This window comes from Gorilla gorilla, chromosome 14 (genome assembly GCF_029281585.2).
Source record: "Gorilla gorilla gorilla isolate KB3781 chromosome 14, NHGRI_mGorGor1-v2.1_pri, whole genome shotgun sequence".
Taxonomy (NCBI): Eukaryota; Metazoa; Chordata; class Mammalia; order Primates; family Hominidae; genus Gorilla; species Gorilla gorilla.
The window spans coordinates 56213311-56237375 of record NC_073238.2 but is presented as its reverse complement, the minus strand read 5'-3'; the positions used below and the strand labels follow the sequence as shown (position 1 = coordinate 56237375).

General features: G+C 36.1%; 1 protein-coding gene and 1 pseudogene across 2 annotated transcripts in view; one reads left to right on the top strand and one right to left on the bottom strand.

The window, feature by feature from the left end:
* VWA8 (von Willebrand factor A domain containing 8) overlaps window positions 1-24065 on the top strand; it is a 391686-nt gene that overhangs the window by 13210 nt on the left and 354411 nt on the right. The window lies entirely within an intron of this gene.
* On the bottom strand, window positions 20938-22736 carry LOC109029288 (lysine--tRNA ligase-like; annotated as a pseudogene).

Here is a 24065-nt window from a genome sequence, read left to right as displayed (position 1 = left end):
TTGTATCTTGCTTATCTTAGCATAATGTTTTCAAGGTTTATTGATGCTGTAGTTCATTGCTTTTTATGGCTAAATTATATTCCATTGTGTGGATATTCCACATTTTGCTTATCCTTTCATCAGTTGATGAACATTTGGATTGTTTCCACTTTGGGACTATTGTGAATATTGCCACTCCAAGCATCCATATACAAGTTTTTATATGGACATATTTTCAACTTTCTTGGGTTTTACCTAGAAGATAAATTGCTAGGTCCCATGGTAACTCTATGTTTAACATTTCAAGGAATTACCAAAATGGTTTTTTTTTTTTTTTTTTTTTTGAGACAGGGTCTCACTTTGTGGCCCAGGCTGGGGTGCAGTGGTGCAATGTCGGCTCACTGCAGCCTCCCCCTCCCAGGTTCAACCTCCAGGTCCTCAGCCTCTCCAGCAGCTGGGACTATAGGTGCAGGTTACCATGCCCAGCAATTTTTGTATTTTTTGGTAGAGATGGGGTTTTACCACATTGATCAGGCTGGTCTCAAACTCCTGTCCTCATGTGATCCGCCCACCTCAGCCTCCCAAAGTGCAGGGTTTACTGGCATGAGCCACTGCGCCCGGCCACCAATATGGTTTTCAAATCACTTACACCATGTTACATTCTAACTAGCAATGTGTGAGGATTCTAGTTTTTCCACATCCTCACTAACACTTGTTATTGTTTGTCTTTTTTATTACAGCCATAGTCAGACATGTGAAGTGACATCTCATTGTGGTCCTGATTTGTATTTCCGTAATGACTTGCAATCATTATTTGCCCAAAATCATGTCACTTCTTTTCTCAAAATTCTTTAAATGAGTTTTTAGTATTTTGGGAACAAAGATCCATCCTTAGCTATTAATTTCTTGATCTAATCTTAGTCTCATCTCATGCCACTCTTCTCTCCTATTCTTTGTTCCAGTCATTGGTCATGATATAGAATAGCTTTTTGTTCACTCTTCAGATTCTTCCACTAGACTATGTGCTCTGTTAAAGAAAAAATAAATCAATGATATGTGTTAAAGCCGGGTAAGTAAGACTTTATTCAGCACTGTCACTATGAGTCTTGCAGTGGGGGAGAAAGATTGGGGTCAACCCCCAATGCAGCATGGGCAAGTGGTAGTTTATAGCCAAGGAACAGTGTGGGAGTTGGTGGATAGAAAATTGTTAAGAGGAAATGTCAGGGTTAAGGGAAATTCTGGCTAAGCCAGCCTAACAAAATTCTTGCTGACGGCAGGCTGGGGTGATCAGACATCACCTGGGGGATTGTGGAAGATGAGGACTCTGATCACCTATCAAGGGTGATTAGATTATGAGGATGGGCAGGTTCTGGATAAATTGTTTTAATGGCGTTCTTTTGCTACAACTGGATTTTACAAGGAAGTACACAGGTGTGTCTAGGAAAAGGTTTAGAAACCTAACTAAAGGTTGGTCAAGAAGAGAATCTTTGTCAGCTTCTTGAGGGAGAATATGTCACTTTCATCTAACCCAAGGTTCCATTGACTCTACCCCCTAAATGCCTCTGCAATCTGTCCTTTCCACTCTGGCCCACTTTTCTTTTACTACTCTTTTTTTTTTTTAAATTATTTTGCTAGTGGTCATCCTAGGGATTCTAATTAACACTTTAACCTAAAACAATCTTGTTTAGATTAATGGTAACTTAGTTTCAATAGTATATAAACTACTCCAATGTAGCTCTGTTCCCTTCCACCTCCTCAGTGCTATTATTGTCATACAAACTATATCTTTATACATTAAAAGTTTATCAGCACAGTTTTATAATTATTGCTTTATGAAGTTTTTAAAATCAGGTAGAAGAAAAGAGTTACAAACAATAATAAGCTTACATTGTCATTATTATTTATCTATGTAGTTCCCTTTACTGATAATCTTTATTTCTTCATGTGGATTTGAGTTACTGTCTAGTGTGCTTTCATTTCAGCTTAAAGGAAGGATGCCCTTTAGTAAGTATCTTCTAGATGGCAGGTTTGCTAGTGGTGAATTATCACTTTTTTTTTTTTTTGAATTTGGAAATTTCTTCATTTCTCCTTTGTATTTTGAAGGATAATTTTACTGGAAATAGAATTCTTGGTTGACAGGTTTTTTTTTCAGCACTTTGAATATGTCTTCTTACTGTTTGTGGACTTCTTAGTTTTTGAAAAGAAGTCAGTTATCAATCTTAGCAAGGATCCTTTTTATATGATAAGTCAGTTTTTCTCTGCTCTCAAGATTCTCTCTTCAGCTTTTTGATGGTTTGACTGTGGATGTGTCTAAGTGCAGATTTCTTTGAATTTACCCTGTTTTGAGTTTGTTGAGCTTCTTGGATGGGATGTGGATTAATATTTTCCATCGAATTTGGCAAAATTTTGGCTATTATTTTTCATTATTATTTATTTATTCTCTTTTATCTCTCTCCTTCGAGGACTCCCATTATATTTGATAGATTTGATGGTGCCCCACAAGTCTGTGAGATTCAGTTCATTTTTCTTTATAATTTCTTCTTTCTGTTCCTTAGATTGGATCATCTCAACTGACTAATCTTCAAGTTTGCTGATTCTTTCCTCTGCCTGCTCACATCTGTTGTTGAGCCCCTCTGGTTAATTTAATCAGAGTTTTCAAGTTCAGAATTTTTATTTGGATCTTGTTTTATAATTTCTCTTTATTGGTACTCTGTTTCATGAGACATTATTGTCATACTTCTTTAGACATGATTTCTTTTAATTCTTTGAATGTATTTGTGGTAGCTGATTTAAAGTGTTTTTCTACTTAGTCAAATGTCTGGCTTACTCAGAGATAGTTTTTATTGACTCCTTTTTTCTGTATGTATGAGCCATACTCTCCTATTTCTTTATTTCTTATAATTTTGTTGTTATTAAGAGTAGACATTTTAAATAGTATAATCTCTCCTTCCCAGGCTTTGTGGTTGCTCCTTGTGTTGCTGGTTTTTTTTTAGTGGTGTTCCTAGTCTATTTCTTTAAAGTCTGTGTTCTTTGTCATGCCTTGTTAGCTTAGTGGTCAGCTAATGTTTGAACGGAGATTTCTTTAATGCCTTGAATCAATAAGTCTCTTGGCTTTTGCTGAGAGTCTGTGTGTGCAAGTTCGACATGACTTCAGTGCTTCATAGGTAGCTTACAGTTGTGTCTCAACCTTTTGTTTCTGCTTGTGTGGACCCTCAAGATTAGTGGAAGGTGAGAGACAGATTAGGCCCTTCTCAGGATTTTCCTGAATATATGCATGGCCTTCCAGATTCTTAGGCATACACTGAAGCTTTTCAAAGCCTTCTGCAAACATCTCATTTTCAGTTTTTGTTTTTGTCTTTAAAGTTTTTTGGTTGTCCTCTTGTTAGCTCCAACTGGTTTTGCTGCCTCAGGCAGCTGTGATGTTAAACAATTGTTGTTGATTTTTTTTGACAAATGCCCCGAGTTAGTGCTGTTTGCATACAGTAGCTCTGAGTACATCAAATAAAGACAAATTCTAAAAATGGAGCATTTCAGGGAGCTGCCAGACAGGTCAAGTAGGGATAATTTTCTGGGGATGAGGCTTTTGAGGAGCTTCTGTATAGTTCTGTTCACTTCAGTGACTTCCAGGCTGCTGGTTTTCACCATGATTATGGACAGTTTGTTGTAAAACAATTGGGCTCATGCCTGTAATCCTAGCACTTTGGGAGGCTAAGGTGGGATGATCGCTTGAGGCCAGGAGTTCGAGACCAGCTTGGGCAACATAGTGAGACACTAAAACCCTGTTTTTATAAAAAATAAAAATAAAATATTGTTTTTTATTGTGGTTGAGGCTGCAGTGAGCCATGATTGTGCAACTGCATGCCTCCTGCCTGAACAACAGAGTGAGACCCTGTCTCAATAAAAGAAAAAAGAAAAGAAAAACAATCACAGAGCTAGGGACATGGGGATGGGGTTAGGGCGAATTAACCCCTTTTCTTACATAAATGCTCATGAGATTGTTGAAAACTTTTTGATCTCCAGAGTTCTAAAGAAGTTGAGTTTGACAATTTATGCCATTATTATTTTTTTTTTAAGAAGGAATGAATTTTCAGAGGTCCTTACTCTATTCCAGTAATGCCTGTCCTCTCACTGTGGTTTATTTATTTATTATTATTATTATTTTTTGAGACAGAGTCTTGCTCTGTCGCCCAGGCTGGAGTGCAATGGCTCAGTCTTGGCTCACTGCAGCCTCTGCCTCCCAGGTTCAAGCGATTCTCCTACCTCAGCCTCCCGAGTAGCTGGGATTACAGGCTCACGCCACATTGCCTAGCTAATTTTTGTATTTTTTTAGTAGAGACAGGGTTTTACCCTGTTGGCCCAGGCTGGTCTTGAACTCCTGACCTCAGGTGATCCACCCGCCTTGGCCTCCAAAGTGCTGGTATTACGGGCGTGAGCCACTGCACCCAGCCTCACTGTGGTTTAAGTTTGCATTTCTCTGATGAACAGTGATGTTCAAGATATTTTTCTGTGCTTATTGGCCATTTGTATTTCTACTTTTGTGAAGTATATATTAAAGTCAGTTGCCCACTAAAAAAATTGAGTTGTCTGCCATTTTATTATTGAGTTGCAAAAGTTTTTTATGTATTATGGATCCAAGTACTTTGTCATGTATAAGTGTTATGAATACTTTTTCTCAATTTATTTGCTTAGTCATTTTCTCATTGATATCTTTTGGTTGGCAGAAAGTTTGATTACACATAATTTATTGATTATTTATTTTTTAAAGTTAGTTCTCATTGTGTCAGAAATCTTGTCCTACATCAAGACTGTAAAGACATTCTGTGTTTTTTTCCTAAGAATTTTATAATTCTGCTTTGTTTTAAAAGGATAGGTCTATTACATCTCTGCTTCTAAATTCATCAGCACCATTTTTTCATAATATAGCCTTTATTAGTTAAATATGTGAGAATCTGTAGTGATTAATGATATCTGTAGAATCTATAGTGATAATTCTCTATTTTGTTCCTGATACTGGAAATTTGTATTTGTGTTTTTTCCTTTTCTTTTTAATTAGTCTTACTGTGGGTTTATCAGTGCTAATAACTTTTCAAGGAAACAGCTTTTGACTATTGATTTTTTTCTCTTGCTTGTCCATTTGTTATTTCATTGATTTCCAAGCATTAATTTTTATTTATTTTTATTTTAGTTCCTCTTCTAACGCCAGCTTCACAAACTATGGCAAACCTGGGGCCAAAGAGGTCTGTGAAAATCTCTTTGCTGTATAGCTGCCAGATTTTTGGAATGCTGGGGAATTCTCTTTGCTATTCAGTCTTGTATTCTGCTTGCTGCAACTCAGCTGTCTCTTGTCTTGTTGTACTGCCCTCAGCCTCCAGAGGCCACTTCAGTGAAGGTGGAGAGTGCTTCTGAGGGATTTATCTCAGCTATCTGGCCCCAGTACCATCCTTAAGGAACTGCTGTCTTGCACTGGATAAAGACCTGGAGTGCCTAGGAGGAATCTCTGTCACCTCTTCTCTCCTACCACTGGCCTTTTAGTGGGATGTTGCCTTGCACTAGGGAAAGGTCCAGCATGCTTCAGGAGGAATATGTCTCAGCTCCTGCCCTGTATTTGGTCTGTAGTGTACATCCCTGTGTACTTGTAAGGACGGTTGGGAAGGAGTGGGTGGGTGGATGCAGGTTTTCTCTGTGGCTAGGACTTCTCAGTACATTATGTCTGCCCATGCGTGGCCATTATAAGTTTGCCGAAAGTTCAGTTTGTTTCTCCTGACACATCTATGCAGATTGTTTCTCCTCCTGCCATTCTACCAGGGGTGAAAGTTAGCTGCGGGTCTATTCTTTCCTTGAAAAGGCTCAGTCTTTTCTAGAATTTAGTTCATGTAGGCTTCTTTGTTTTCTTAGCTGTGTGATGAGTTTTAGGAAACTGTGATTTTTATAGATTAGCTGGTTTATTCTGGTTGTTAGTTTGGAAATAAAATTCTCTTGCAACTCATTTCATCCTAACTAGAAGTGGGAGTTGGGAATATTTATTTTTAATATTCATTATTTAATGGTTATGCCTAAGTGTGTTATTTTAATAGGTTTTCTTTTCCAGAGGTAAGACTAATGACATAAATTCTTCACCAAGTTGTTATACTTGTCTGGAGAAAAATTAACAAAATAGATGTATAATAACTTACATGCCATGGGCACATGATAATTGGGGGGAAAAGGGCACTTTTCCTGCTTTCTGGGTCTTCTCTTATTATGAGTGTAGCTAATGTTTTACAATAAACTTGAGAGGCAAGGGATAATATCCAATCTTGACAGACAATAGGAAAACTTTTATGTAATTTGAGTTCTGTAGGAAAATGATTGCTGGGGTGGAAATTATGTTTAAAATTTTGGCTGTACTACTTTCTAGCAGTGCCAGTTTCTGCAGGTTATTTCGCTGCTCTGAGCCTCCTTGACTGTATAGGGGTGATTGTTTCAACTTCACAGATATATTATAATGATTAAATCAAATAGCATATGTGAAATGTGTAGGATACTGCCTGGTGCTTAGTGCTCAATAAATGTGGTTGTCCACACAACCATTCTTCCAGTCTCCTGATTCTTGTTCCTTTTCGTTTTCCATTATTCCACGCCTGTGACACTGTTGAGTATGGGGATTACTAGGGGCTGCTATGATTATGCTTAAGAGATGTGCTAAAAATATTTTAGTCTTCATTTAGTCTTGTTATTAATAAATAAATTCTGTATACATTTCATCTAAATTTGATTTTTAATTTAGGTTGTTTGCAGGATTACAAATGGCTGTAGGCTTTTCAAATAAGCTTCAATTTCCTTCAGAGATCAAATATACTGTGTTTGCAGTGTAGCAAGAATGTTGGCATTTTCAGTCTCACCTAGACGTGAAGCATTGTCATTGCCTGATAGCGTTCAACAGAGGATGGCATTAGTCATTCCTTCTTTTAGCTTCTAAGGTGCCGTATTATATCTGGGGTCAGCTGAAGTACTTGTCATAGTCACAAATGCTTAATTATATTGGGAATCTTCTTAAGTGAGAGAATTCACTGTATTATCTATATTAGCTTTAAGGATTTAATAGATTGTAGCAATAATACACACTTTAAAAGCATAGGCTTTGAGTGAATGTATTTTAGTATTTTGCAAATGACTGAGGGGCAATACAGTGACTGGCTGAGAGCAAGTCATCAAAAAACCTCCAAAAATCACCACATTTTCTTGTTTACATACTTTTATTATAGTTTTCATTCATACTCTAGGTAATCAAAACTTTTTGCTTGTTTTTTGTTATTAGTAGCTTGCTCTTTGAAATTTACCTGAAGAGTTGAAATATTGAAAGCATTTGGATAGCCTGTAGACCCAATTTGCATTTTCTTTTCTTGCTATTCATTCATCATTATTCCTACCATAATCACAATATAAGTATTCCTCATCTATTAACCTTTGTACATCAAGATGATGATGGTACCACATATTTTATCCAGTAGTAAATTTTTGCATTGTTTCTACTAATCTTATGAGCAACTGTGTCCATTTGTAAGAAAAATTCGGCTAAGGGTTTGATGAACTTGAAATAAGAGAAGTGACTGAGCTACATCAACTAAAATCTTTAGCCACATATGCATTATGCAGTTGCTACATATTGATTAGACAGATAAATTGTCTTGCATAATACAACATGTTTTTGTGCATTCATTTACTGTATTGTTTTCAAATATTGTATTTGTTGAACTTTTTCTTCCTCTCTCAGGGACTGTTTCCAAAATGAGTGAATTATAGTTCTTTGGCTTCACTGTGGCTGTTGCTTGATTGATTAGAGATTATGGCTTTGGATTATGAGAGAATTTTGATGGACTTTTTTTTTTTCTGTTTTGAAGTTTAAAAAGTATTTTAAAGTACTTTGGCAATGGTGTTTTGTTGAAGTTTGATACCCTCTTACTTTTCTTCCTGTATTTATGCTTTGATTTACCTAATTCTAAAAAGATTATTGCTTTTTAGATATTTAATATTTTCAAGTGAAACATAAAATGATAGACTTTCACTTTTCAAGTGAAACATAAAATGATAGACGTTGAAGAAAGGGACTTCAGCAATTATTATCCTCTCTGAAACTTTCAGTTCATAGCCAGGAAAGTAGGACCAGAGAAGGAGGTCAGAAGACTGATTAATTAGTAGCAAAGCCCAGATTTCCTGACTTCAGTTTGGTTTTCCTTTTACAGTCTGCCACGATGTCTCTAGCTATTTACTAGCTACTTTTGATTTTCCTGAGAATAAGTCCTGGAATGAGAAGAACAGTGTGTTAGAAAATTCTTTTGGAATTTAAAAGTGTGAAAGATTATTGAAAAATACTGAATTACTTGAGGCATGACAGTGCTATTTTGTTTCTATCTTTATCAAATTTATTGTTTAGAGCACTGAGAATCACTATTATCTTACAGTAATGAAGAAATAATAAAAATCACAATGTCGAAATATGAACTGATATTCATATTTAAAATTTAATAGAATGGTAGAAATCCTGCTAAGTGGCTGATGCTTAAGACTAGAAATATTCTTAGCTGGAAATCTAAACTTCAATGCAAAACTACACAAAAGCAGTATTATCTCATCAAAGTAAAATTTCTTAATTCATTGACCACCTGAAATAATAAATATGTATAGTCTACAGGCAGCTATCAACTTCTCTTTTGAATTGCTTCTGTCTTCACAGCATTGGGCACAGCATTGGGCACAGCAGGACATCTTCCCCACTGCAGCATCTAGCATCTGGCACATCATAGACATGAGAGTTGTATTACTCTTCAGTTTTTTTTTTTCTGATCTAGGTCTTGTTACCTCCTGCCTTGATCATTATAACTTCCATTTATCATCTTAGTCCCAAGTCTCTCAGCTGTAAGTGTTGAAGTGGATAAATGCTTTTTTACTTTTCTATGTGAAAACGGAATCTTAAGGCTTAGATGAATTTGGCAGTTTTCAAAAAGGGATTCTTTCATGCTTTTGTGCTTGAAGTTAAACTATAGTGTATCAAAAATGGTATTTCTTCCAGGGTTTGCCTTACGAGGTTGTGCTCCAGCATAGCAACTTTTCAATAGATAACTTTCAACCTGACCTCAGAGTTATATTTCTGCTTGCTTACATAATCTTGTTGCAGTTGGTAGACCAATTATACATGAGGCCATTTAAGGTTTACTGGACACACTGAACTCTTATCCAAGCAATTAGGGCCCACAAAGATTTCTGTAAGAATTACAACATTGTGCTTTTAAATGTTGAGTTTTGACATAAAATCCACAGGAGGAGAGAATTTTTTCCTTTAGTTTGTAAATAATTTTGAGGTTTGAGAAATTCATCAGTGTCATAAATGATAGCATGGAAAAACTGATTTTTGTGTAAATATAGATAATATAGAACATCATTGCAGCTATTTGTCAATTTTAGTGAATTAGTGACAAAAATTACACAAAACTTCACTGGGAAAGTGTTACCTAAGAGTCCCTTACTTAATAGAGTTAGAGCTTGGGAAAAAATCAAAGATGCAGGGCTGCCACTATTGAAGATCTGCCTTATTTTCAATAGTTGGATTAATTGCCTCTCATTATGAAAGAATTTTCTTTGAGAAAAGGGTTACCTTTGAGATTTCTTTAGATTTTTTTTTTTTTTTTTTTTGAGACACAGTCTCACTCTGTCACTCAGGCTGCAGTGCAGTGGCGCAATCTTGGCTCACTGCAACCTCTGCTTCCTGGGTTCAAGTGATCCTCCTGCCTCAGCCTCCTGAGTAGCTGGGACTACAGGCGCGTGCCACTACGCCTGGCTAATTTTTGTATTTTTAGTAGAGACGGGGTTTTACCATGTTGGCCAGGCTGGTCTCAAACTCCTGACCTCATGTTCTGCTTGCCTTGGCCTCTCAAAGTGTTGGGATTGCAGGTGTGAGCCACTGCACCTGGCCTAGATGTATTTTTAAGAATAGAGTCCTTAAAAGGAAGAGGCTCATCAACGTTTAAAGCCCTTGAACGTGTTCTGAAGTATCCTGTAGAGTCTATATAGCAATCTTTATCCAGTGTGCCTACTTTTTCTTTTATCTTCTTTTTCCCAGGCACCATATTCAAGAAGGATTCAATATTTTTGATGCATTTTATTACCTTTTTTTTTTTTGTTGAAAGAGACCAAGTCTCACCCTGTCACCCAGGCTGGAGTGCAGTGGCGATCTCGGCTCACCGCAACCTCTGCCTCCCAGGTTCAAGTGATTCTCCTGCCTCAGCCTCCCCAGTAGCTGGGATTACAGATGTGTGCCACCATGTCTGGCTAATTTTTGTATTTTTAGTAGAGTCAGGGTTTCACCGTGTTGGCCAGGCTGATCTCAAACTCATGACCTCAGGTGATCTGCCCACCTCGTTGTCCCAAAGTGCTGGGATTACAGGCGTGAGCTATCATGGCTGGCTGCATTTTATTACTTTTTATTTTCTGCTTAATTCCTCTTGTTGCTTTCTGCAACTTTCATTGCAGATGTATAATTTTAAAAATTAATTTATTTTTTAATTGACAAAAACTGTATATACATTTATGTGTTGTTTAATGACAGGGTTGTCTTCTGAGAAATGCATCATTAAGTGATTTCGTTGATCCTTGTAACATCACAGTGTGTACTTACACAAACCTACATGGTATAACTGATGGGTCCAGTACTGGTCTGTGGCCTATTAGAAACAAGGCTGCACAACAGGACGTGAGCAGCAGGCAAGCGAGCAAAGCTTCATCTGTATTTACAGCTGCCCCATCTTGCTTGCATTACCACCTGAGATCCGCCTCCTGTCAGATCAGTGGTGACATTAGATTCTTATAGGAGGACAAACCCTACTGGGAACTGTGCATACAATGGATCTAGGTTGCGCGCTCCTTATGAGAACCTAATGCCTGACGATCTCTCACTGTCTCCCATCACCCCCAGATGGGACTGTCTAGTTGCAAGAAAACAAGCTCAGAGCTCCCACTGATTCTACATTATGGTGAGTTGTATAATTATTTAATTATATATTGCAATGTAATAATAAGAGAAATAAAGTGCACAATAAATGTAATGCATTTGAATCATCCTGAAACCATTCCCCTCCCCCCAGTCTGTGGAAAAGTTACCTTCCCTGGTATCAAAAAGGTTGGTGACTGCTGGTATAGCCTACTAAACACCTAGGCTATATGGTACAGCCTATTGTTCCTAGGGTACAAACCTATACAGCATGTTACTGTACTGAATATTGTAGACAGTTGTAACACAATTGTTACACAATGGTGTTTGTGTATTGAAACATTGAAAAGGTAATGCATTAACTACAGTGTTATGACACTATGACATCGCTAGGTGATAGGAATGCTTCAATTCCAGTATAATCTTATGGGACCATCATCTAATATGCAATCCATCATTGCCTGGAACGTCATTATGTGGTGCATGACTGTATTTATGGTGTACAAAATGTTTTGATATATGTATATATTATGGAAGGGCTAAATCAAGCTAATTAACATGTCTGTTACCTCACATAGTTATCCTTTTTGTGGTGAGAACATTTAAAATCTATTCTCTTAGCCATTTTCAAGTATGCAATACATTGTTAATAACTATAGTCACTATATTGTACTTCTGAAGTTATTTCTCCTAGCTGAAATTTTGTATCCTTCAACCAACATCTCCCCAATGCCCTCTACTCCCAGATGTACAATTTTCGAGCTATGTAATGTGCTAAATAGGCTTCTGTGGATCCATGTGGCAATTTAGTCACCATTAAAGACATTGTTTAAATGAGAAAATGAATTCAAATAGTAAACCCTTAACTTAAAAATCACATTTTTAATGCCTATATAACACAAATGATAGAGAAATAACACACTTAATTTACACGTATCTCGTGTAAATTGATGAGAAAAGCCATGTGATCCAATAGAAAATAAATGAAGGATTTAAACAGGCACAACATAAAAGAGGAAATTCAAATGAACAATAAACATGTGAACGTGTGTTCTAACCCTGCTTGATAGCTAGAGAGATGGAAATTATATAGCAAGATAGCAAACTTTCATACATCACTTGGGCCAAAATTAAAAAAATATCGTAATGTCCAATACCTATATAGTTTCAGGGAAATGGCATTTTCATACATTGCTGGGAGAAATATGAGTTCATATGACTTCTTTAGAAAGTAATATTGGAGTAGCGATTAAAATAAAATACATCTTCTGACATTTCTTTTTTATGCTCTATCCATTATGAAAAAATCAGTACCTAAAAAAGGATAAATGTACATATTATGTATTACAGCATTTTGGTGTTTGTGGTAGAGACAGAAACTAGAAGCAACCTGAGTCTATCAGTGGAGGAGCCGTTGAATAAATTATTGTATACCCACATTATGGAATCTTCTGTGGCTATTAAAAAAGAATAAATTAGACTTACATCTTTGTACCTAGAGAGTGTTATAGTTAAGCAAAATAGTACAGATTTCAGAGTGACATATAAGATATGATACCACTATTGTTAAAAAACCTCGAACAATTTGAAGCACCTTTATAGGTCTATTACATGTCTGTCTGTGTTTAGAGAGAAGTGTGGGAGGAGCACTGCAGGCTCTTAACTTTGACTTCCTTGTAGGGCATTGGGTTAGGAGTGGTGCTTGAAAAAGACCATTTATATATTTTTCTTTTTACATTTTTGAATTTTTAAAATTATAGTAAGCATGTACTGCATTTGTAATTTTTAAAATAGCTAATAAAAACCTCATGTTTAAATGCAACTTTTATTAAAATAAAGAATACATCTATTATAAGTTCTAACCACTTTTTCTATGACCTGACCCACAAAAATAAGTTCATGCTTTATGTTTAAGAAATTTGGACTCATTTTATAGGACCTGAAAATTCTTAGTTCTTTTGAGATGTGCTCATAACAAAAGTTCATTCCTTGGTTTTATTTTATGTTTGTGGTTGTCATTGTCATAAATATGACTAGCTATACTAAGCCTAACAAAGGTGCCTTCAGCAAATTATAATTTAGCAATGCCTAATACATAAGCACTTTAGGAAGCTGAGCTGCAAGTTGAACTTTGGATATTAAATTGTGATCTATTGACCAGCCACACTACCCTGAGGTATGTCACCAATCATATTGCTCCTTTCTGTGTGTGTCAGTTCTTTGCTTCCAGTATGGCTGTTATTACTTTGCAGTATGGTTTTTCAAAACATAAGAAGTATAACTTTTTGTTCCTATTACAAATATAAAACATAATCAACATAAAAACTTGGAAAACATTGAAAAACACAAAAGATAAAACCAAAATTGTCCATAAGCCTAAATACACTATTAATATTATAATATATGTAATTCTAATTTTTAAAAGCAGTATTATTAGGTATAACTGACATGCAATACACTGCACATATTTAGAATGTTTAATTTGATGTTTTTACATATGTATATAACCAGGAAACATTACTATAATCAAAATACTGATCAAATTTGTCTCCCCAAAAAGCTTACTTGTGCCTCTTTGTAATGTTTCCTGGTTCCTCCATTGCCTAGGAATCATTAATCTGCTTTGTAGATTTATTCGGATTTTCTAGAATTTTATATAAATGGAGTCATACAACATATATACTTTTCTGTCTAGCTTTTATCACTCAGCATAATGATTTTGAGTTTTTTTCTTTCTAAGTGGTATTCCATTGTATGGATATATTACAATTTGTTTCTATATCCACATGTTGGTAGACATTTGGGTTGTTATAGGCTCTTAGAAATAAAGCTGCTCTCAACATTGATGTACAAGTCTTTGTATGGACATAGGCTTTCTTTTTTCTTGTGTAAATACCTGCATCATGCGGTAGATGTTTAACTTTTTAAGAAATGCCATTCTGTTTTCCACAGTGGTTGTATCATTTTGCATTTCCACCAGCAGTGTATCAGAGTTCCAGTTCCTCCATATTCTTGCCAGCTCTTGGTGTGGTCAGACTTTTGAATTTTAACCATTAAAATAGTTATGTAGTAGTATCTCACAGTGATTTTAAATTGCATTTCCTAGTGACTAAAGATGTTAGGCATCTATTTGTGTGTTTATTTATCATCTTTATATCTTTGGTAAAGTGTCTGGTCAAATCTTTGCCTACATTTTGGGTGGGCTGTTTGTGGTTTTTTTTTTTTTTTTTTTTTTTGAGTCGCTTTTTCTTTATATAGTCTGGATATAAGGACTTTATCAGATATAAGATTTGCAAATATTTTATTCTAGTCTATGTCTTATCTTTTTATTCTCCTAATAGTGTTCTCTGAAGAGCAGGGGTTTTAAATTTTAATGAAGTCCAACTTATTAAGTTTTTACTTTTATGGATTGTGCTTTTGGTGTCACCTAAGAAATCCTAAAAAATCTTTGTTAACTGAGGGTCACAAAGACTTCTTTTCTCATTTTTTTCTAGATGTAGTTGTACTTGTGCATTTTACATTTGTGTCTGTCATCCTTTTTGAGTTAATTCTTGTATGTGGCATAGGGTATGGGTCAAAGTTTATTTTTTGCATATGGATATCCAGTTATTTCAGCTCCATTTCCTGACAAGACTATCCTTTCTTCACTGAATTGCCTTTGTAATTATGTCAGAAGTCTGATGTCTGTGTGTATTGTGAGTCTGTTTTTAGACTCTGTTCTGTTCCGTTGATCTATTTTTCTGTCTTGACATCAGTGCCTCACTGTTTTGACTACTGTAGCTTTACAATTAGTCTGGAAATCAGATAATGTTAGTTCTCCATCTTTGTTCTTTTAAAAAGTTGTTTTGGTTATTCTAAGTTCTTTGCATCTATATGTGATTTGTAATCAACTTGTCAATTTATAAAACAACAAAAAAGCCTGCTGGGATTTTTAATGGGGATTGCATTAAATCTGTAGATCATTTTGGAGATAATTGCTATCTTAATATTATTGAAACTTCCAACTCATGAACAAGATATATTTCTCTATTTAGATCTTTAATTTCTCTCAGCAATGTTGTATTGTTTTCAGTGTACAGGTCTTGCATATGTTTTGTCAGCTTTATGCTTTGAGTATTTCATACTTTTTGATGTTATTGTAAATGATATTGTCTTTTTAACTTAAACATAGAAGTACAGTTGATTTTTGTATACTAATCTTGAATCTTGAGGCCGTGCAAAACTCGCTTATTAGTTCTAGAGCTTGTTTTTGTAGATTGCATCACATTTTCTGTATAAACAATCATGTCCATAAATAAAGACAGCTCTACTTTTTCCTTTCCAATCTGAATGTTTCTGATTTCTTTTATGTGTTTACCTTATTGCACTTGCTAAAATCTCTTTAATATGTACTTTATTATGTAAAACATTAAAATATGTTGAATAGAAGTTATGAGAGAGAACGTCTTATTCCGGATGTTGGGGGAAAGGATTTTTAGTCTTTCATTTTTAAGTAGGTTAGGTAAAGGTTTAGATGTTCTTTATCAAGTTAAGGACGTTTTTTTCTATTCATAGTTTGCTTAGAGTTTTTAATCTGGAAGAGATGTTGGATGTCATGAAGTGCTTTTTCTGTGTCTTTTGATATGATCTTGTGTTTTTTTTCTTTTTCTTTTTTGTTTATTAATGTGGTGAATTACATTGATTGATTTTCAGATGTTAAGCTAACTTTTCAACTTCTCATTCCTGGGATAAGACCCTCTTGGTAACAATGTGTGAGTCTTTTTATATATTATTGGACTCAGTGTGTGAACATTTTGTTTAGGATTTGTACATCTCTATGAGGGATATTGATCTGCAGCTTTCCTTACTTGTCATGTCTTTGTCAGATTTCGATATGAGGGTAATACTGACCTCATAGAATGAATTGGGAATAATTTCCTCCTCTTCAGTTTTCTGAATGAATTTGTATAAAATTGATATTTTTTCTTAAATGTTTGGTAGAATTCATCAGTGAAGCCATCTTGGCCCAGGGTTTTCTTTTTGGGAGGTTATTAACTGTAAATTCAGTTTCTTTCATAGATATAGTCATTCAAGTTATCCCTAATTGTGTCAACTAAAAAAGGAGCTGACTCTTTTACGGACTTTGTTCATTTCTTCTAAGTTGTGGAATACATTAGCATAAGTGTTTTTTTTTTAACAATATCCACTTATTATCCTTTTAATATCTGAAGTATCAGTATTTTCTGTCTGTCTGTCTCTCTCTCATTCATGATGTTGGTGAATTGTGTCTTCTCTCTCTTAATAGTCTGACCAGAGGTTTGTCAATTTTATTGTTAGTCTCAGAGAACAAGCTTTTGATTTCATTCATTTTTCTCTGTGTTTTTGTTTTCTATTGCATTGATTTTTAAGCTATGATGAATATTATTTTCTTTCTTTGGATCTCATTTTCTCTTCTTTTTCTACTCTTTTAAGGCAGAAGCTGAAGCCATTAATTGGAAACACCAGTTTTCTCAGGATAGACAATTAGTGCTGTAAAATTTTCCCCAAGTACAGCTTTAGTGGAATGCTAAAATTTTTGATACATTGTTTTCACTTTCATTCAGTTCAAAAAGCTTTGTAATTTCCCTTTTAATTTCTTCTTTGCCCATGTGTTAGTTTTTTAAAAATTTTTTATATGTAACATATAACATGATGTTATGGGATATATATATAGATAGTAAAATGGTTACTATAGTGAAGCAAATTAACATATCCATCATCTCACATAGTTACTCATGTTTTTTTTGGTTTGGCAAAAGCAGCTAAAAACTACTCATTTAGGAGGAATTTCAGTACAATTTCACAGTACAATTTTATTACTTATAGTCCTCATATTGTACATTAGATCTCCAGACTTGGTCATCTTACATATCTGCTATTTAAATACTCTGACCTGTGTCTCCCCATTTCCTACCCACCCCTACCCATGGTAACCAATGTTTCTTTCTGTATCTCTGTATTTTTGACTCCCCTTGCACCCCACCGCCCCAACCAGATTCCACATGTAAGTGAGCTCATGTAGGTTTTTTTTTTTTTTTTTTTTTTTTTTTACCCTGGGTCTGGTTTATTTCTCTTAGCATAACGTCCTCCAACTTCATTCATGTTGTGGCAAGTGGTAAGATTTCCTTCTTTTTAAAGGCTGAATAATAAATATTCTTTTTTTTCCCCTGAGACGGAGTCTCACTCTGTCGCCCAGGCTGGAGTGCAGTGGCGCAATCTCGGCTCACTGCAACCTTCGCCTCCCGGGTTCAAGCGATTCTCCTGCCTCAGCCTCCTGAGTAGCTGGGACTACAGGCGTGCGCCACCATGCCCATCTAATTTTTGTATTTTTAGTAGAGACGGGGTTTCACCATGTTGGCCAGGATGGTCTCAATCTCTTGACCTCGTGATCCGCCCGCCTCGGCCTCTCAAAGTTCTGGGATTACAGGCGTGAGCCACCGTGCCTGGCCTAAATATTCTATTGTATAGATATACAAGCTGACCATCCCTTATCTGAAATGCTTGGGACCAGAGTTATTTTGGATTTCAGATTTTTAAAAATTTTTGAATATTTGCTTATACATAATGAGACATTGCGGGGATGGGACCCAACTCTAAACATGAAGTCCAGTTGTGTTTAATGTATATCTTATACACGTAGCCTGAAGGTAGTTCTATTTTTCCCTTGGGGATGCTGAGTAAATTGGGTGTTGAATGCCTGCTTTTTGACTGCAACCTATCACATGCAGTCAAATGTGTGGAATTTTTCACCTGTGGTGTCATGTCGACACTCAGAACATTTCAGATTTTAGAGTATTTTGAATTAATGATTTTGGGATTAGAGCTGCTCAACCTGTATCATGGTTTCTTTATTCATTTATCCATTGACATTTTGGTTGTTTCCGTATCTTTGCTATTGTGAATAGTGCTTCAGTGAACATGGAGTACAGATATCTTTATGAGGTGATTTTATTTCCTTTGGGTATATATCCAGAAGAATTGCTGAGTCATATAGTATTTCTAGTTTTAATTTCTTTAGAAATGGCCACATTGTTTTCCATTATGGCTGTACCAATTTACATGTCTACCAACAGTGCGCACTCTTTTCTCCACACCCTTGTCGACATTTGTCTTTTGATTTTTTGATAATAGCCGTGCTAACACGTGTGAGGTGGTATCTCATTGTGGTTTTGATTTGTATTTTCCTGACTCCTGATTTAATGATGTTGAGCACCTTTTCATATACCTGTTGGCCATTTTTATACCTTCTTTGGAGAATTCAAATCCTTTGCCCATTTTTAAATTGGGTTGTTTTTCTACTATTGAATTATATGAATTCTTTATAAATTTAGATATTAGCCCCTCACCAGATATATGGATTGCAAATGTTTTTTTCCTAATTGATAAGTTACCTTTTCATTTTGTTGATTGTTTTCTATGCTGTGCAAAATATTTTTAGTTTTATATAGTCTCACTTATTTGTTTTTGCTTTTGTAGTTTGAGCTTTTGGTTGAGATAATAAAAAAGAAATCATTGCCAAGGTCAATGTCCAGAAGCTTTTTTCCTAGGAATTTTATATTTCAGGTCTTACATTTAGAGTTGATTTTTGTATATGGTATAGGTTAAAGGTCTGATTTCATTCTTTTGCATGTGGAAATCCAGTTTTCTCAGCACCATTTATTGAAGAGACTATCCTTTCCCCATTGGGTCCTTGATGCCCTTGTCAAAAATTGGTTGACTGTATATGTTTGAATTTATTTCTAGGCTCTTTATGCTGTTATACTGGTCTATGTGTCTGTTCTTTTTTTTTGCCAGTATTATGCCTTTTTAAAAACTGATACATACTAGTTGCACATATTTCTGGGGTAAGTGTGATATTTTGATACAAACATGATTTGTAACACAGGGCTGAGTGCTGTGGATCATGCCTGTAATCCCAGTACCTTGGGAGGCCAAGGCAGGAGGATTGCTCTAGCCCAGGAGTTCAAGATCAGCCATGGCAACATAGTGAGGCCCTGTCTCTATAAAAAAATTAATTAGCTGGATGTGGTGGCACACACCTGTAGCCCCAACTACTTGGGAGACTTAGGTGGGAGGATTGCTTAAGCCTGGGAGGTTGAGACTGCAGTGAGCTATGATTGTGCCACTGCACTCCAGCCTGAGTGACAGAGCGAGACCCTATCTCAAAAAAAAAAAAAAAAAAAAAAAAAATTAAAGTCAAGAAGTGTGATGTTTCCAAGTTTGTTTTTCTTTGTCAGAAATGTTGGCTATTTGAGATCTTTTGTATTTTTATACATATTTTAGGATTGTTTTTTCTATCTGTGAAGAATGCCATTGGGATTTTGAAAGGTATTGCATGGAATCTGTATACTGCTTTGGATAGTATATACATCTTCACAATATTAATGGACAGGGGATATTTTCCATTTATTTGTGTCCCTTATGTTCCTTTTTATTCCTGAGGCATCTGTTGTAATGTCTTTACTTTCACTTTTTATTTATTTGAGTCTTCTCTTTTTTTTTTTTTCCTTAAACAAGCTGAAGGTTTATCAGTTTTATTTTTTCAAAAAACCTCTTAGTTTTTTTGATTCTGTCTATGGTTTTTCTGCTTTCTATTTGATTTATTTCTGTTATGATGTTTATTTCCTTTCTTCTGCTAACTTTGGGTTTATTTCTTTTTTTCGAGTTCTTGAGGCATAACGTTAAACTGTTCAGAATCTTTTTAATGTAGGCATCTATTGCTATAAACTTTGCTCTTAGAACTGCTTTTGCTGCATCCCACAGGTTTTGGCATGCTGTGTTTCCATTGTCATTTGTCTCAAGATATTTTAAAATTTCCCTTTTGGTTTCTTCTTGGCCCACTGGTTGTTCAAGAGCATGTTGTTTCATTTTCACATATTTGTAAATTTTCCAGGATTCTTCCTGTTACTGTTTTCTAGTTTCATATCATTATGATCTGAAATGATACTAGATATGATTTTGGTTTTCTAAATTTGTTAAGGCTTGTTTTCTGGCCTAACATGGACAATTATGGAGACCATTTCATGTATGCTAGAGATAAATGTGTATACTGCTGATGTTGGATGAAAAATTTCAAATATGTCCGTTAGGCTTATTTGGTCTAAGGTGCAATTCAAACTCAGTATTTCCTTATCAATTTTCTGTCTGGTTGATATATCCTTTGTTGAAAATTGAGAATTGAAGTCCTCTATGATTATTGTATTGCTCTTTATTTATCTCTTCATATCCATTAATATTTGCTTTAATGTATTTAGGTGCTACAGTGTTGGGTGAATATATATTTATAATTGTTATGTTCCCTTGAAGAATTTACTCCTTTATTATTAAATAATGACCTTCTTTGTCTCTTGTGACAGAATTTGACGTGAAGTCTATTTTATTAGATATTAGTATAGCCATTCATGCTTTCTTTTGGTTGCCATTTCCATAGAATATCTTATCTTCTTCCATCCCTTTACATTTGGCCTGTCTGTCCTTAAAGCTAAAGTGAGTCTCTTGTAGGCAGCATATAATTGAATTCCCCCCCTTTTTTTAAATCCATGCAGCCACTCTTAGATAATTTATTTACATTCAAGATAATTATTTATAGGTAAGGACTCACTGTTTCCATTGTGTTATTTGTTTTCTGGCTGTTTTGTAGATCCTTTGTTCCTTTCTTTCTCTGTTGTTACCCTCTGTGATTTGATGATTTTCTACAGCACTATGCTTTGATTTCTTTCTCTGTATTGTTTTTGTATCTGCTATACTTTTTTGTTTTGCAGGTACAATGAGGCTTACATAAAACATCTTATAGTTTTTTTTTTGAGAGGAGACAAATGGTTTATTTGGTAACAAGGAATAAAAAGAAATTCTTAATTCCTTGTCTCTCTTCTGATGGCTGAATGGAACTGTGGTAGTCAAATGGAAAGCAACACACAGGAATTCCCTTGCAGACCTTGATCTTTTGCAGATGTGCAAAGATGCTTGACTTATACAACTTGCAATTATTATTTTCTAGACAGAAGTGCCAGCTGTTGTGCTTTCCAGCGTATCAGTGGTTGCTACATTCTCCTTGTCTTTGGGTTTTATAGCAGGAAATAGAAGTACTTCCTTGATGTTGTTGGAATCTTTTGAGAAAAATGGTGACTCGGTCAATGCCCATGCCCGTACGTATTCCAGGGCGGTACAGAAGTTTTCATCTATGAAATGGCCTCATCATCACCTGTGGCCTTGGCTTTGGCCTGTTGTTCAAAAACCCGCTGCTGCGGCACAGGATCATTCAGCTTAGTTTAGGCATCGCTTATCTCTTTCTTCATGACAAGCAGCTCAAAGTGTTTGGACAGATTCTCTTTAGAGTGGTGCCATTTGCCATAGCGCTCATTATCTGTGGATGATCACAGATTAATGTAGGATTGATGCAAATCATTTCCAGGAACTCCCCTACAAGCTTGTCAAGGAGCCTGGCTGTGGTCCAAGGTAGAGGGCATTCAACAGCTTTTGCCACACAGATATCATTAAGAAGTTTGCAAGTTTCATCAGTTTCAAAGAGGTTAGTTTCTGGCAGCTTTACCCCCAGGGCTTTCTCAAGTTCTTCTACCATGCTGATTCTCTGGAAGGGTGGGGTGAAGTCAGTATCATAGGCCTGGCCCTATGGGCCATCTGGGTGGTAGCTGACCTTGTAACTGCCTGTAATATGCTTTACCATCCCTAAAACCATCTTCTCTGTGATTTCCAAGAGATTGTGGTAGTCTGCATAGGCCATATAGAACTCACAGGCGGTGAACTCAGGATTGTGTCTCAAATCAATCCCTTCATTCTGGAACTGGCATCCAGTTTCATAAATCTGCTTGGTGCCACCAACCACTAGCATCTTATGATAGAGTTCCGGAGCAATTCTCATGTCCAGCTCATTGTCATAAGTGATGAAAAGCTTGGCCACAGCTCCCCCTGGGATGATGTTCATCATGGGGTTTCAATCTTTAGGAATCCCAGTTCATCCAAGAAACTTCTTATACATGTGATGATCTCAGAGCAGATGATAAATTTCTGCCTCACAAAATCATTTAGTATCAAGTCCAAGTATTTCTGATGATACCTTGTTTCCTGGTCTTTGAGGCCACAGTGAAGATGAGGTAACATATGCGTGTGGGGAGACAGCAGTGTGATCTCATAAGGAATGATGCTCAGCTCACCCTTCTTGGTTTTCCCAGGGTTCCCCTGAACTCCAATTATGTCTCCTTGATGCAGTTTCTTATTAATATGAATAAATTCTTCTGATTTATAATTTCTGGGATTCACCATGACTTGCAACTTGACCCCCTCTCCTTGAAGGTCACAGAAGATGAACTTTCCCTCAGAAGCTCTTTTAGCATGGATCCTACCTGCCACCTTTAAGGTGACATCATTCAGGTGACCCCCAGGCTGCTGGTGACTATATTCTTGGATGAAGTCATTGAATGAGATGTCTGCATGGAACTTGTGTGGGTATGGGTGTTCCCCATTGACATTCAGTTGATGAACTGCCTGACTGTGGATCTTGTAGTGTTGATTTGGGTCCAGGCTCTTCTCCTTAGTACCCACACCACTGTCAGTGGTATGGTTGGTGACAGCAGCTGTGGACTGGTTTAGCTTTCTCACTGAGTTCTTTCTGCTTGGCCTCCTTCTCTGCCACTTTCTTCTTGGCTTTCAGGGATCTCTTCAGCTTATTCTTGCTCAGTTTTGGCTTGCTGCCATCCACTTTCACCTCAGCCCCCTGTACCAGTGCCACCTTTCCAGAAGGCTCAACCCAAAAGTCCATCTTATAATTGACTATTTTAAGCTGATAACAACTTAACTTCTGCCACATACAAAAACTCTAGACTTTTACGCACTCTTCAGATTTACATCTTTTTATATTGTATGTTCCTTAACAACTTATTTTAGCTTTAGTTATTTTTGACTGAATTGACTTTTAACCTTCGTACTAGAGATATGTATGATTTACACACTGTTTACAGTATCGGAGTATTCTGGATTTGATTATGTATTTACCAGTGAGTTTTATACTTCAATATGTACTCATAATATTAATGACCATTCTTTTATTTCCACTTGAAGAACTCCCTGAAGCATTTCTTGTAAGGCAGGTCCAGTGGTGATGAATTCTCTCAGTCTTTGCTTATCTGGGAAATACTTTATTTCTCCTTAATTTCTGAAGGACAGTTTTTCTGGGTGTAGTATTTTTGACTGGCAGTTTTTTTCTTTCAGTTCTTTGAATATATTATTCCATTCTCTCCTGGCCTGCATGGTTTCTACAGAGAAATCTAATAGTCTAATGGGGATTCCCTTATATGTGACTTGATGCTTTTCTTTTGCTGCTTTTAAAACTCTCTGTCTTTGACTGACAGACTAATTATAATGTACGCTGGAGAATACCTTATTGGATTAAATCTGTTTGGAGACTTTTAAGCTTCATGAATCTGATGTCCATATATCTTCCAATACTTGGGAAATGATGAGTTAATGGGTGCAGCACACCAACATGGCACATGTATACATATGTAACTGACTTGCACGTTGTGCACATGTACCCTAGAACTTAAAGTATAATTAAAAAAAAAAAAAAAAAGAAAGTGCTTCAGAGAAACAGACCTCAGCTTTGTGGGAGAACTATATCCACTTTTGCCTTGGAAAGTGAACCAACACCTCAAGTCATAGTGTTTCAGTAATTTTATAAGACCCCGGGCCTAGGAATTCTGGACCTCAGCATTTATTTCATTAAATAAGCTTTCTGTCCCTGTCTTTGTCTCCTCTCCATCTGAATATCCCATAATGTATTTGTTCACTTAGTAGTGTCCCATAAGTCCCATGGGCTGTCTTCACTTTTTTCACTCTGTTTTCTTTTTCTTTCTTTTTTCTTTTCCTTTCTTCCTTCCTCCCTTCCCCCCGCTTTTCCTTCCTTCATCTCCTCTCCTCCCCTCCCCTCCCTTCCCCTCCTCTCTTCTCTCCTCCTGTTTCTGTTTCTGTTTCTTTTGACTGGGTAATTTCAGAAGAGCTATCTTCAAGTTCAGATATTTTTGGTTTTGCTTGATCTCATCTATTTTTGAAGCTCTGTCTTGTATTTTTTATTTCATTGACTGCATTCTCC